The 13048-nt window shown below is 39.4% G+C and overlaps 1 protein-coding gene across 3 annotated transcripts in view; it reads left to right on the top strand.

Moving 5' to 3' along the window:
* Nucleotides 1-13048, top strand: part of CDK8 (cyclin dependent kinase 8) — an 84806-nt gene that overhangs the window by 12358 nt on the left and 59400 nt on the right. The gene's annotated exons all lie outside the window — the stretch shown is intronic.

The following is a 13048-nucleotide window of genomic DNA, read 5'->3' as shown; positions in this document are numbered from 1 at the left end:
GAGCTTTGAGTGTGGAGTGGGGTATTGCTGCCCATCAACTAGTCTCCTCACAGGAACAATCTTCGTAATTGTGTGGTTTTAAAACTTAGTTTTTAGGCTGGTTGTCAGATTACAATTTTGTGGGAGAAGGGAGGAGAAAATACTTAAATCCCAGGAATTCTTGCTTCTGTGGAACTTTTGTGCTGGAGTTAATTGCAGGATTAGGTGGGGGCGTTGGTTTGTTTTTAAATATTTCTTTATTTTAAAATTATGGCCAACCATACTCCCCGTGGTTTCACCACCACCAGAAAGCAGGGAGTGAAGTGAGTGGTATCTTGCTTTTTGTCCTCCATCTCTCTCCTCTACCCATTCCTTCATTGTCTTTTGCTCTTACCACATACTTCAGTGCTGGTTTTGATACTCATCATACCCCACTGTAGGCTAACAGAATTTGTTAACCCAGGAAAAAAGAAGTGGGTAACTTTACTGAATGTAGAAGGTGAATCATGTCATGGAGGAGTGTGGCATAGATCAGAGCTGGCGTAAGGGGAGGGATTTTCTGGCTAGGAGCAGCAAGGCAGAGATGTCAGGAAAAGGCTTTTCTTTTGACAGCGGCAAATTCTTAGATCAGAAGAACCGCAGGTACAGTGTATCGTTGAATTTATTTGGTTACTTTGAACTTCTTGCCAAACTACATGTTGTGGCGAAAGGTGTTAATTTAAAAAAAAAAATCCAAGAACAAAAGGAATAAAGTGAATCAGTAATTGCCATTCACCACATAGTATCAGCTGTCTCAGAAGCCCTAGTGTTTATTGGCTTGCTGTTGATGGTTTTTCCTCCAGCTGTGGAAATGACCTTTTCTTTACCCACAAAAAGGTCTGATTGCTGAAGGATTTGTTTTGAAGTAGAAAATATTCTCAGCATAAGCCTTGCTATCTGATAAGAATAATGATGCTGTTCTGGCACAGCAATCTTGCCATGTCCTGTAAGTATTTTGGGGATGGAAAAAGAATAAATGCCTGAGTTAGACCTTTAATAAATTCAGTTCTTTTAGAGCATCTTCCCCTGCAATACCTTCTTTGTGTTAGCATTTGGGTGAGTAATATGCCTTTTTATTTTCACATGACATCTTGTAAATTTAGATCCAAGTCCATTAAATGTGCTTCAGTCACAAACTGTGTTTTTTGTACTCTTCTATCCTTTTGTAAAGGGTTTTTTTGTCTTAAAGCACACTGTATCTAAAAATTGCATACTAAAGTGTTAGCAAGACTTAGTCATGCTGAAGCACTACTTTTGGGATAAAATGTATGTTACTGAGGCGGGGGCCTAGTAGCAAAAAGAAAGAGCACAAACTGGCTCTTTCCTGCCTTTGAATATGCTGGTTTACCTGTTAGCATTTTTGTGCATCATGTCCGTATCTTTAAAAGGAAGAAAAACCCTAGCCATGCAAATTTGTTAAAATGTTACCTTAGAGATAAGTCTTTAAATTTTCTCTTCTGCTAGGTTGTTTAGTATTTACATTTAAATGTGATTTTTCTATTAGTCATTCTCTAAGTTAGATTTCAATTCAGCTAGAAATTATTGACAAACTTGAAGATAAGCACTGCCTAGCATTAAGATAGTAATATATTTTTGTTACGTCTCTGGAAGAAAAAGAGAAAAAGGAGAGATCAGCAGGGTAAATAATTTAAATATGAAGTTTCTGTCAACTTCTCCAAGTTTTGCAGTTTACTTAAGTTTAATGATATGACTATGCAAACACTTCCTAAGGCTCACCAAAACTTATTGTGATCATACAGCACATTGGTTGAAACTTGTATCAGTGTAGCTGTAATCTACGACATGCCTTTATAAAATTAAGGGCTGTATTGATTAATAAGAGTGGTTGCTCTGGATCTTATGAAAGGTCCATCCAGCTGTCTTTGACGGTTACCTCTAGCAGATCTTTAGGAAGTAAAGATGGGCAAGCATGTAGCAGTGCTTTCCTACTGACATGTTTCTGCTTCATCTGGTATCCAGAATTACTATGTTAAGGTGAAATTAAAATTTGGGGTCCTGGATTTCCACTGTGTTGTTCACCTCTAGTTGTTCTTGCACTCTTCAGAAGCAAAGGAAAAGGAACCTTAGGAGATAAAGGATGTGATGCTTTTTTTTTTTTTTTTTTTTTTGCCTTAGACTAATTTTATTCTGGCTTCATCTGTTGTATTCTTTCTATGAAACCAGGCAAGACGTAGCCTGTCTTTCTGATAATAGATACATACCAATATCATTTGAGAGTTCCTGCAAATCAGCAACACCTACAGCAATGAGGACGTGCCCCTGGAAGCGTACCTGTCAGAGAAGACGGTGGCTCGTCAGGGGTTGCACTGCTACGATGTGGGTCTAGACCGGCACTGACTCCTGAGGAGGTTGGTGGTGTTGGCAGGGGATTGTGCTGGCTGCTCCCTCTTCCCGGCCACGGCCTCGGGTCATTCGGAAATCTGTGTGCCAACGCAGCTCTGCTCCTGGTTGTGCGCGGAGGGCTGGTATGGCAGGGGTGCCGTGTTGTTTGCAGTCGGCCGATCCAGCTCTAGCTGATTGTAGGCAATTGTTCACTATGTATTTTTTTTAAACATACTTCCATGCATTTTTTGATTCATATTTTTCTTGCATATCCTCACATTTGAAGTTAGAGAAGAAGTAGACAGCGCTTACTACTGTAGGAGTATGGAAAAAGTCTGAAATTTCCTCTTTGGTAGTGGCACTGTTACAAAAGTGTGTGAAACCGTAAAGCATGTACTGATGCCAGCAGCCACGTTAGAATGGGTGCAAGGCGCTGCTTGTGGTGGCAACCAGAAATATATAAGAAGTCAACTACTTTATGAACTGTAATTATCTTTGTCTGCAGATTAAGTAGTACCAACTGCTCTTTATTCTCTTCACCTGTTCCTGGAAAGTTTTTACAGGAAACTTTGTAGAGGAGAGAATAATGGTTGTGAACTACTCTTTTGAGCTGAAAGCCTCAACGAAGTAGCTCAGACTGCCAGCTTTCCTGACTGGGTTACGTTATTCATGATCCCGTCTCATTTATTAATATATATATAGCAGGCTTTCATGACAGAATCTGGGGTTTTATCTGATTTTTGGCAGATTTCTTCTGTGAAAGGAACAAGCTAGAATCTGTGATGGGATAAACTTTAAGCTGATTGTAAATACATTTAAATACTCTGGGCTTGAATAAATCTGAACTTTTAAAAATAGTCACACTTTGGTTGTGTAGAAGGCAGTTTATAATAGAGAAGATAATGTTAACCTATTTTCTGTAGGTTTAATGCATGTTATAGGGCTACCCCATTTTTCAAAATGTTTTTCAATTCAGTCAAAGGAAGAAGCAGTAATGTGGGCTAATGTTTATCTTTTGGTCTTGCTTCATCCAACTTGTTTTAGCTAATAAAACTGAAATGTGTTTTTTGTTTGCTCTCAAAACCGAACAAAAACCTTTCCACAACAAATGGCCCTTGGAAAATTTAGTCTTTTAAGAATAATCTCATTTTGGAAATGATTTACTGATGCTTTATGCATTATATATAAAGTAAAATGACCCTCAAACAGCTGTGAATGACATAATTCTGGTTTATATAAGTTCCATATTTTGAAAAAGTCTACTGCTTCAGCAATGGTTAGGTTTTTTTTAGTGAATGGAATTATTTCTGCAGTGGGTGTAGCACTTAGCTGCAGCTTTCTGGCAAAGGTGAGTGTATTGCCTCAAGCTGACGTGGAACGAAAGCATTCGTGGGAAGATTAACTTCATCCTGAAGGTGGACAGAAAGCACTGTGCTTCTGCTATGCCTGCTCTCTGCCGCTAGACAACTCCAGTGCTCATCTGAGCATTCAGCAGGCCGTTTCAACTCACTAATGTGGCAGAAAGCGTACCAAACAAAACACTGGAAATACTTTTCCACTCTCTGAATAAGCTCATCTCCATCTGAAAATGAGTGCCCGGGCTCTAGCGCAAAGGCACAGGAGTGTATGTGGCGATGAAGATGGGATTCTTTCAGCAGCAAACCATTGGCTTAAAGCAAGCTATTGTGCATTCACTGTTAGTTTTCAGTTCTTTTTATCAATGTAATTGTAAAACATTTAAATGTATGAAGCCCAGCAGGTTTTGTAAAAATGGAATTACAAAAAGATGAAGTGGCTATCATTGCATCACTGTTAGCTCAGATTTTTTTGTTTTGGAGAATGATTTGTAAGATTTTGCTCTTTATTTTAGGTTTACCTGAAGGTACAGGGTCAGTGATCAGACTTACTATGTGTACTAATTAATTTGACAAAGTTTTGACCTACGGTGTGCTTTCTGGGAAGTCAGCTGCTTATAATGCAATTTCTCAGCCTTTGTACCATGTTGTTAGTACCAATTTTTTTCCTATACAATTTCTTTTCTGCTGATGCACATCATCTTTGCTATTTGACTGTTATCCTCTAGCCTTGCAGAAGTGTTATCTCATTCTGAACAGGTATACCTGTCCAGCTTTGTACATTTAAATGTATGCAGTGATAACCACTGGGTTTCATACATTTAAATGTTTTACAATTTGAAACTTTTTTCAGTCTCAGCTAGTTGGACTGTGATTATAAACCTAAGTAAACTCAATACTTTGGTGTGTTCTTCAGTTATTGAGGCTGTGTATCTTGGATGTGCTTCTTGAGGTTTAACCCCGGTAGGCAACTCAGTCCCACACAGCCACTCGCTCCCTGCAGTGGGATGGGAGAGAGGAGCAGAAGGGTGAACATGCAGAAACTCATGGGTTGAGATCGAGACAGTTTAATAGGTAAAGCAAAAGCTGTGCGCACAAGCAAAGCAAAATAAAGAATTCAGTCACTGCTTCCCATAGACAGGCACGTGTTCAGCCATCTCCAGAAAAGCAGGGCTCCATCACATGTAACGCTTATTGGGAAGACAAACACCGTAACTCTGAATGCCCACCCTTCCTCCTTCTTCTACCCACAGCTTTTATTGCTGAGGATGACATCATACAGTATGGGGATATCCCTTTGGTCAGTTGGGGTCAGCTGTCCCGGCTGTGTCCCCTCCAACTTCTTGTGCAGCCCCAGCCTACTTGCTGGTGGGGGTGGTGTGAGGAGCAGAAAAGACTTTGATGCTGTCTAAGCACTGCTCAGCTGTAACTAAAACATGGGTGTGTTACCAGCCTTGTTTCAGTCACAAATCCAAAACATAGCCCCATAGGAGCTACTATGAAGAAAGTAACTCCATCCCAGCCAAAACCAGTACAGTGCTGTAGTAAGTCCACTTCTAAAATACACTGGTCTTGTCGGAGTGCAGTGGTCTTTGGGGACAAAGTCAACTCCCTTTAGGGATGAAGGGGTTTTGTTATATCTCTGCGGTTCTCTGCGTGTAGGCACAAAGCACATGGGTAAGTTTGTGGAATCTGTGTGAAAGCTGTTGAAATCCAGTGGGTAGAAAGAATTTATTCTTGATTTGGGTGGCGTCCATCCAAATCATCTGCAGGCTATATTAAGATTGGGATGTTTAGATACCACTATTTATACTACTAAGTACAAATATAATTCTAAAGGATTATTATTTTTCACAAAAAAAAAAATTAACATTTGGGTGTCTTTTTTAGCATGTGTACAAGTAGCAACATCTGTGCATTGCTTTAGTTTTACAACAAGTCATAGAATGACTTTTTCAAGAGTAAGTTGCACACATTGTAAATACTAGAACAAACTGTAAATATTGAATAAAGTTCACTATTCCAGTAAGAGATTAAATTCAATGTTGTGTCGTCACTAAATTATATTGAAAAGGTGAAAAGTTTTATATCTTTCTATAGTAAGTGGTCCTCAAAGTTATGTACATATGCATCCAGAATAGCTCTCTTTTCTAGCTAAATTTGGAAATATTGTCAGAGTTGGAAAACAGTATTAGGAATTAGCTGTGTGTCTTGAAAATGCATAATAAATGTACTGCACAGCTGTGAAACTACTTACGGTCTCAGATGAATCTTCAATAAAGTAATATCCTATCTCTCAATCCCACCTAGAATACTTTAGGTTGGAAGGGATCTCTAGAAGGCACCTGGCCTAACCTCCACTCAAAGCAGGACCAACTTTGAAATAGGCTTAGGCTGCTCAGGTTCTTATCCAGCTGAGTTTTAAATATCTCTGAGCACGAAGATTTCTAGCAAATTTCTTCCACTTTTTGACTACCCGTGTTTTTTTCTTCATGATATCTAATTGGAATTTCTCTTTTTGCCATTTGACTGCTGCCTCTCATCAGTTTTCTGGGCACCTCCAAGAAGAGTCTGACTCCTTCCCTGTACCCCCCCATTAGCTAACTGAAGGCAGTGATACGATCCCTCCTTAACCTTTTCTGAAGGCTGAACAAAGCTGGCTCGCTCAGCCTCTCCTTTTGTGTTACGTACTTCAGACTCCTGCTGCTCTGCTGGACTTGCTCAGCATGTCAGTGTCTTTCTTGTGCTGGAAAGCCTAAAACTGAACATGGAGCTCCCAGATGTACTTCCATAGTGCTGACTATAGAGGAATAATCACCTCTTTCTACCTGCTGGGTACGCTCTTGCTAATACAGCCCAGGATTTGGTTGGCTGCCTTTGCCATAGGGGCACATTGCTGTGTCGTGTTCAGCTTGTCCACCAGGACCCCCGGGTCTTGCTCTGTAAAGCTGCTCTTGACCCACTTGGTACTTGACCCTCTAGTCCAGTTGCGTGGGTTTATTCCAAACTAGAGACAAATGTTTGCACTTGTCTTTGAACTTTCTGAGGTTCTTGCCTGCCCATTTTTCCTGTCTGTTGAGCTCCGTCCAAATGGCAGCTCAGTTTCTCAATGCATCAACCACTGTCCCCAATTTAGTGTCGTCTGTGGATTTGCTGAGGATGCCTTCCATGCCATTGTCCATTTGTTAATGAAGATGTTATATCAGCCCCTGTATCTGCCCCCGAGGGATGCACGGGTAACTGGTACCCGGTTGGATTTATACCATTGATTACAACCAGTTAAGCCTGGTAGTCCAATCGATTTTTCATCTGTGCTGTAGTTAGCTGGCCCTGCTCTCCAATTTGGCCGCGAGTATACTATGAGATCATGTCACAAGCTTTGCTAAGGGCAAGGTAACATCCGGTGCTTTTCCATTGTCCATAGAGCCAGTCCTCTCATTGTATAGGACAATCAGGTTGATAAGGCACAACTCATCCTTGGAAAATCCTTGCCAGCTGTTCCCAGTCATTTCTTTTCCTTCATGGGCCTGAAAATAGCTTCCCAGGAGGGTTTGCTGCATAACCTTTTCAAGGACTGAGGTGAGGCTGATTAGCCTATAATATCATTGAACGTTTTTGCCCTTCTCGAAGATGTTTCTGATATTTGCCCTTTTTGAATCGTCAGGAACCTGCCATGATCACCATGACCTTTCGTAGATAATAGAGTGACTTTGCGTTGACATTTGACATCTCCATTAAGCACCCTTGAATGCAGCCCACCTGGTCACATGGACCTCTTGTGTGTGTCCAGTTTGTTGATGTCATCCCTAATTTGGTTTTCCTCTACTTCCTTTCACCAGGAGTGTGCCACTAACTTTGGAAACGTGGTAGTTGTGCGAGTGGACTGTGATGTGAAGACCAATGCCAAGAAGGCATTGAGAACCTCAGCCTCTTTTGTGTCCTTTGTCACTTGGTTTTCCATCACACCCATTTTCTGGGTTGGTAGCTAGTAGCTATAAAATGCAAAAATAAATAGAACTCCTGGTATAAATATCTTATTCTGGCAAGATTTATGGTGCCATAAATGTGGTGTTGAAAGAGGAAAAAGGGGTAATTCTATTCTTCTTCATCATTTGAATGGGTACCAGTCTGCTCTTGTCTTTCCACGCTTTCTAGAAAACACTGTATTGTTTTGCTGCGTGTTTAAGTGTTTGCTGTGTATACAGAAGTTCTTCGGGCATTTAGTATAAACATATAAAATCTTTCAGCTTCAAAAATTGAATTACTGCTACTTCCTATAGACCTCATTGAATGTTGTGTATGTACCAGGCTGATTTTAGTATTTTTAAAACCAAAACCCAATATTGCTATGACTTGGGGGAGGAGGCAGGGGATGATGCCACAAAGTGAAAATTCCAAGTCAGTCTATTAAATGTTATAATTTGCTGTTGTGTTTCATTTTCACATTCTAATGTATAGCTGGGTGTTTTGCTAAGTTCTTCCTTCCATCTCAAATTTGCATGTGGAGTAAGTCCATATATTTGCTATGTTCAGTTTCAGTAAAGCACTCAGGAAGAAGGGTCAAGAAACCTAACTTGAATACCACAGTTTAACTCCATGTTATCTTTGTTTTCATTTGTAGTTTAAATTTCATCTTTGATGTTGAACACTATTCTAATACTTATAAGTAAAGTATAATAAAACCTCTGATTCATCTGTTTCCTTTTTTGAAATTCTGGTAGGTGATAGAGCATTTTGCGTTACCTGGCTCCCTAGCAGGTATGAAAGCTCCTGCCTGTATTTTGCTGTTAATAATGAAGTACGTAGTGTTTGTGCAGTTTAGGGGTTGGAGTTACTCAGTGTTCATCGAGGTGAGTTGTTCAAAGCTTAAGATGCTCTACAGCACAAATGCATTTTTGGCTAGTAAAATCAAAATCCTGTATTTAATGCATTCAGAGAATTTTGAGTTAGTACGGCTGAGCCTGAATGACTAGCAATAGTGCGACAGTTTTACCTACTCAGGATGTGTTACTTTTACTACTATTGATGACAATGGAATTCTCCAGGGTAGAATTAAAAAAAACCCATGTGTTTTGTTGGTGGGATTATCTTTTAATTTTTGTGTTCTTTAGGGAATAAGAACCATAAAAAATTAACAGGTTCCTTAGAGTTTTCTGCAGAATAGGAAACTACATTTACAGTTCCCTGTGGTAAGACAGTAGAGCCTATCTCCCTCAGATGTTTAACTGCCCTCAAGTTTTACATTTCCTTATTTTTAAAGACAAAACTATTCCTAAATTGTGACCGTTTAACTTTGAATTTGAGATCTTTTTTAATGGTAATGTAAATTTGGAATAATGACCACTGATTTTAAGGCTTCAGTACTTTATTCTGCTATTTTTATTACTCAATTGAATTTTAAATTGATCTAATGATCTGAATAAAGGATATATTATAATGTTGTGCCAATACATTGCTACAAAATATGTGATATGTGAGATGAAATAACAGTAGAACTGATTTTTTTTAAACTGCCCTTTAGGTAATAGGCCTCCTTTTTCTCCACATGTAGGATATTTTCTCCCACTTGCTGAACATATTTATGCTTAAAGTATCCTTCTAAATAAAGGGTAGAAATATCAGTATTAAAATATACTAAAGCTTTGTGACGTGCTCACATTCAGCAGGCATTCCTCCTCCCTTTGATTTTTTTCCCAGATAGACTGAATGTTTCTTATGGTGCTGTTGTACTTCCAAATTCAGTAGAACTTAAAAAAAAAAAATATTTGGAAACAGCATTATAATACTTACTAGCTTAATTCTCTGACAGGTGGCATTTTTTGTTTTAGTTTATTCAAGCTGTAAGAACAAAACTAGATAGTTACGCTCTTTTACAGTGATATTGCAGGTATATCTGTTCTTGTCATTAAAGTCCACTGGAAGTGATGTTGCAGCTACCCATTTTTTTCAAGTTTATGCCTCTGATGTTAATGTTCCTCTGAGGAAATGACATTTTTATACAAGGTTATGTAGTTTGTGTGTGACTACAGTAAACACTGCTATTTCCAGCAGCCATGTACAAAGTGAGTTCTCTTATTCTTAATGCTCTCACAGTTGCCTGTTACTGGCGGGGAGTGTTACTGTGTTGAAGATGCCACCCTACTTAAGTGCAGGAAAGTCTGAATATATTAGTATGAAAATAAGTTTGCAGATTGACCGACCAGTTTTTCTAAGCCTGCTGGTAGGTGGAAGAGCTGCTGAACGTACTTAATGTCTCATTCCCAGGCAGCAAAGTAGACACGTTTTCCCAACAGGACCCTCTCTGTTAGAAGGATAAATTTAGTTGAATTATGCTTTGAGTCTTACTGTAGCCTTAAAATGCAAGCTACTGAGTGGCCAATGCTGTTGCTCAGTTAGCTGTGCAAGATGTTTATAAGCAGATTTCTTTCATTTTTTTCTTATTTTTTGCCTTTTCCTGTCTTGTCATTGAACATCTCTTTATCTTCAAAGAAGGAAATTGCCCATGCCCAAAACCATGCCGAGGCCCTTTGGCATGTGTTATGATGTAAACAGACTATAGGCAAAATATTTTTGGAAGTTGTATAAAATAAGCTCGGTCACTCTGTTTGGCCTTTCATTTGGCTTTGCAACCCTTTTGTAAACTCTTAGCGCTCCCTTTAAAAACTGTTCCCCCAGTTCTGTTGTCTCCCAAGGAATTACAGGAAGTTTTATAAAGAAAATCTAGCTTGGCCTAATGGTAGAAATAGTATTTTCTTTCTTCTGTTAATGGGGTAGCTGGTACTAATGGTGTAATGGGTAACCATAGCAGGTTACCAGCCTCAGTGCAGAATAGATGTTAGAGCGGGTTAGGAATTGGTTTATTACTTTGTATCTCAACTGGGCGTGCACAGTTCAGAGAATCTAAATCTTGGAAGTCTTTGGTTATTTTTTTCAGGTTCTGGAGGCGAGTGCAGTGTGGTGCTGAAAATGTGCTTTTTCCCTAATTTGTAAATTCTTTTCCTTATTTTTACCATGCTTATATTTCCTCTAAACTGTTTGGGTAGGCTGAGGACAGGGCAGAGGCCACTTGTTCTTGGTTCCTGCATGCAGCACCTGGGCAGAGCAAACGAGCGAGTGGTTAATTCCCAACAGCCCTGGGTTGCTGTAAGGGCAGAGCAAGGCTTGGCATGGGCTCTCTGGATCTCAGTTCTTTAACTGCCTTTTAATGTGAGAAGATTAATTTTCAGAGGCTTATTTCATCCATTGTTTTGAGGAGACAAAACGGTATGTTCTTAAACCCCCCTGCCAAATTTCAGCAGTAAACCAAGGATTGTAAAAGAGTTAACATACACAACTGAAAGTGTGTTCTTCCAGTTTTGTTCTAGGAAACAGCTGAAGTTTTTGTTTTTTTTTTTTCCCCTAAAAATTTCCAGAGAAACTCTGCCATCTGGTATGGAAAATTTTAGTCCAGACTTAATTTGGCAAAAATTTCATCAATTAAAAATAGTCGTACAATCTTAAAGGTAAAGCAGGCTTCATTGTAGACAGTGCTACCAGAAATGCTTCTAATAATACCAGTTGTATGGTAGCACTTCTCATTATGCTGGGTTCTCCTGCAGATACCTTGAAATCTAAGCAGATAAGCAACAGGAAAATGAGAGTAACCTTTAGTCTGACCCATTTTGCTCCATATTCTGTTGGTGGTAATGCTTGTAACAGTAGCAGTTGTGTGGTAGCACTTCTCATGAAATAAGGATCTCTCCAAACACCTCAAACTAAGTAGATTAGCATGTGGGGCAGTGAGAATAACCTCTAGTCCTCTCCGTTTTGCTTCATATTTGTATCCAGTAATGGCTGCGAGCCATTGCTAGCTAAGGCAGATAGAGGGTAAAATGGTTTTTAGCTGAGAAAATTTCCCTGCATCTTTTTCTATCAGCAGCACAGGAAATCTCTGTGCTGGAAAGCAGATTGGGGTTATGTTCAGTAGCTGCTCATGGAGTGGTCCATAACTCCCCTATCCACCATAAATTTGTGTAATTTGATTTGAAATCCATTTATACTTTTGATCCCTATAATATTCTGTCATCATGAGTTGCACAGTTTAATTATGTGCTTAATACCATAATGGTTTCCTGGTTTTGGGCTTCATGCAAACTTGTTTTCCTCTAAGGTGAGAAATAGGGTATTGTTGTTCCCTATTCCCACCTTGTTTTGGCCATGTATAAATCCGCACTCAGCATTGGCTCTTTCTCTTCCAGACAAGGAATTTTTAGGTTTTTATTATATGGAAGCTTTTTAATGTCTTCTGTCGTCGTCCTCCCTACTCTTCTTTTTTTTTTTCCCCTGTTTGTGTCAGATCCTGTATCTTTTCCGCTCTTTTATCTTGCCGAATCCATGTAATTGCCCTCTTACTGAAACCTGCTCTTGCCCACTCACTGTTTCATTCTTCCTGCTCATTAACTGTGCTCAGATTTTGTCCATTAATCTTCCACTTTTTCTCTCTTTTCTGTTTTGAAAGGTTATTGCTAACAGTGGGTTGTCTTTGAACCTCATGAAAAATCTCTTGAACAGGACCTGATAATTTGAGGGATTAGAAAGGTAGTGATGAATAGCGGAAAGTGTGTGTTTCAGGTAGGAATACAGCAATCCAAAGCCTTGCAGATACATAGTGTGAGCTGGAGGAAACAAGTGTATATGTTTTAAATGCTTAACTACAGTTTTGTTTTATTTGCCTTTAGGATGTTTGAGTTGCATTTTTTCGGGGGTGGCTCTTCATAGCTGTGAAAGCTGGATTCATTAAAAATTAATAAGGATTCTTATGTAACCTGGAGATTTGGGGCTATACGAGCACTGCAAATATTGAAGGCAATACTGTTGTTAAGTGCCGTGTCCCCCAGGAGTCCTGTGAATGCCAGCCTGCAAGTGGGAAGGACAAGCACTCCATCTCTTAAAAATTTGAGCTCTTTGAGGCTGAGGATGGGCAAGGGTTCAATGTCGTCTTCTGCTGCAGTGTATCTCCTGTTCACTTTGCTTTTGGCAGCTGGAGTTACTAATAGGCTTGCATATAAATAAATAAATGACTGTAGGGTACATACTGGTTGAAGTACGGGGGGGTGGTGGGGGTGGTGTTTTTAAGTGTTACACACGTTTAAAGCTGAACAAACATTTCTCTGGATTCTTCAGATTGCACAGCTACCTTGTGGTTTTTTTGTTAATCTTGGTAGGTTTATTGGTTTGGTAGGAACATAATTTTAGGACACATTTTGTGACCTAGAGGACAGAAAAGATAAGATGTTACTGTGATGTTGCTTCTGGGCTACTCAAGAATTCATTAAAATATGAGGAAGACTTGC

The sequence above is a fragment of the Pelecanus crispus genome, chromosome 1 (assembly GCF_030463565.1).
Source record: "Pelecanus crispus isolate bPelCri1 chromosome 1, bPelCri1.pri, whole genome shotgun sequence".
Classification (NCBI taxonomy): Eukaryota; Metazoa; Chordata; class Aves; order Pelecaniformes; family Pelecanidae; genus Pelecanus; species Pelecanus crispus.
This window is presented reverse-complemented; position numbering and strand designations above follow the sequence as displayed.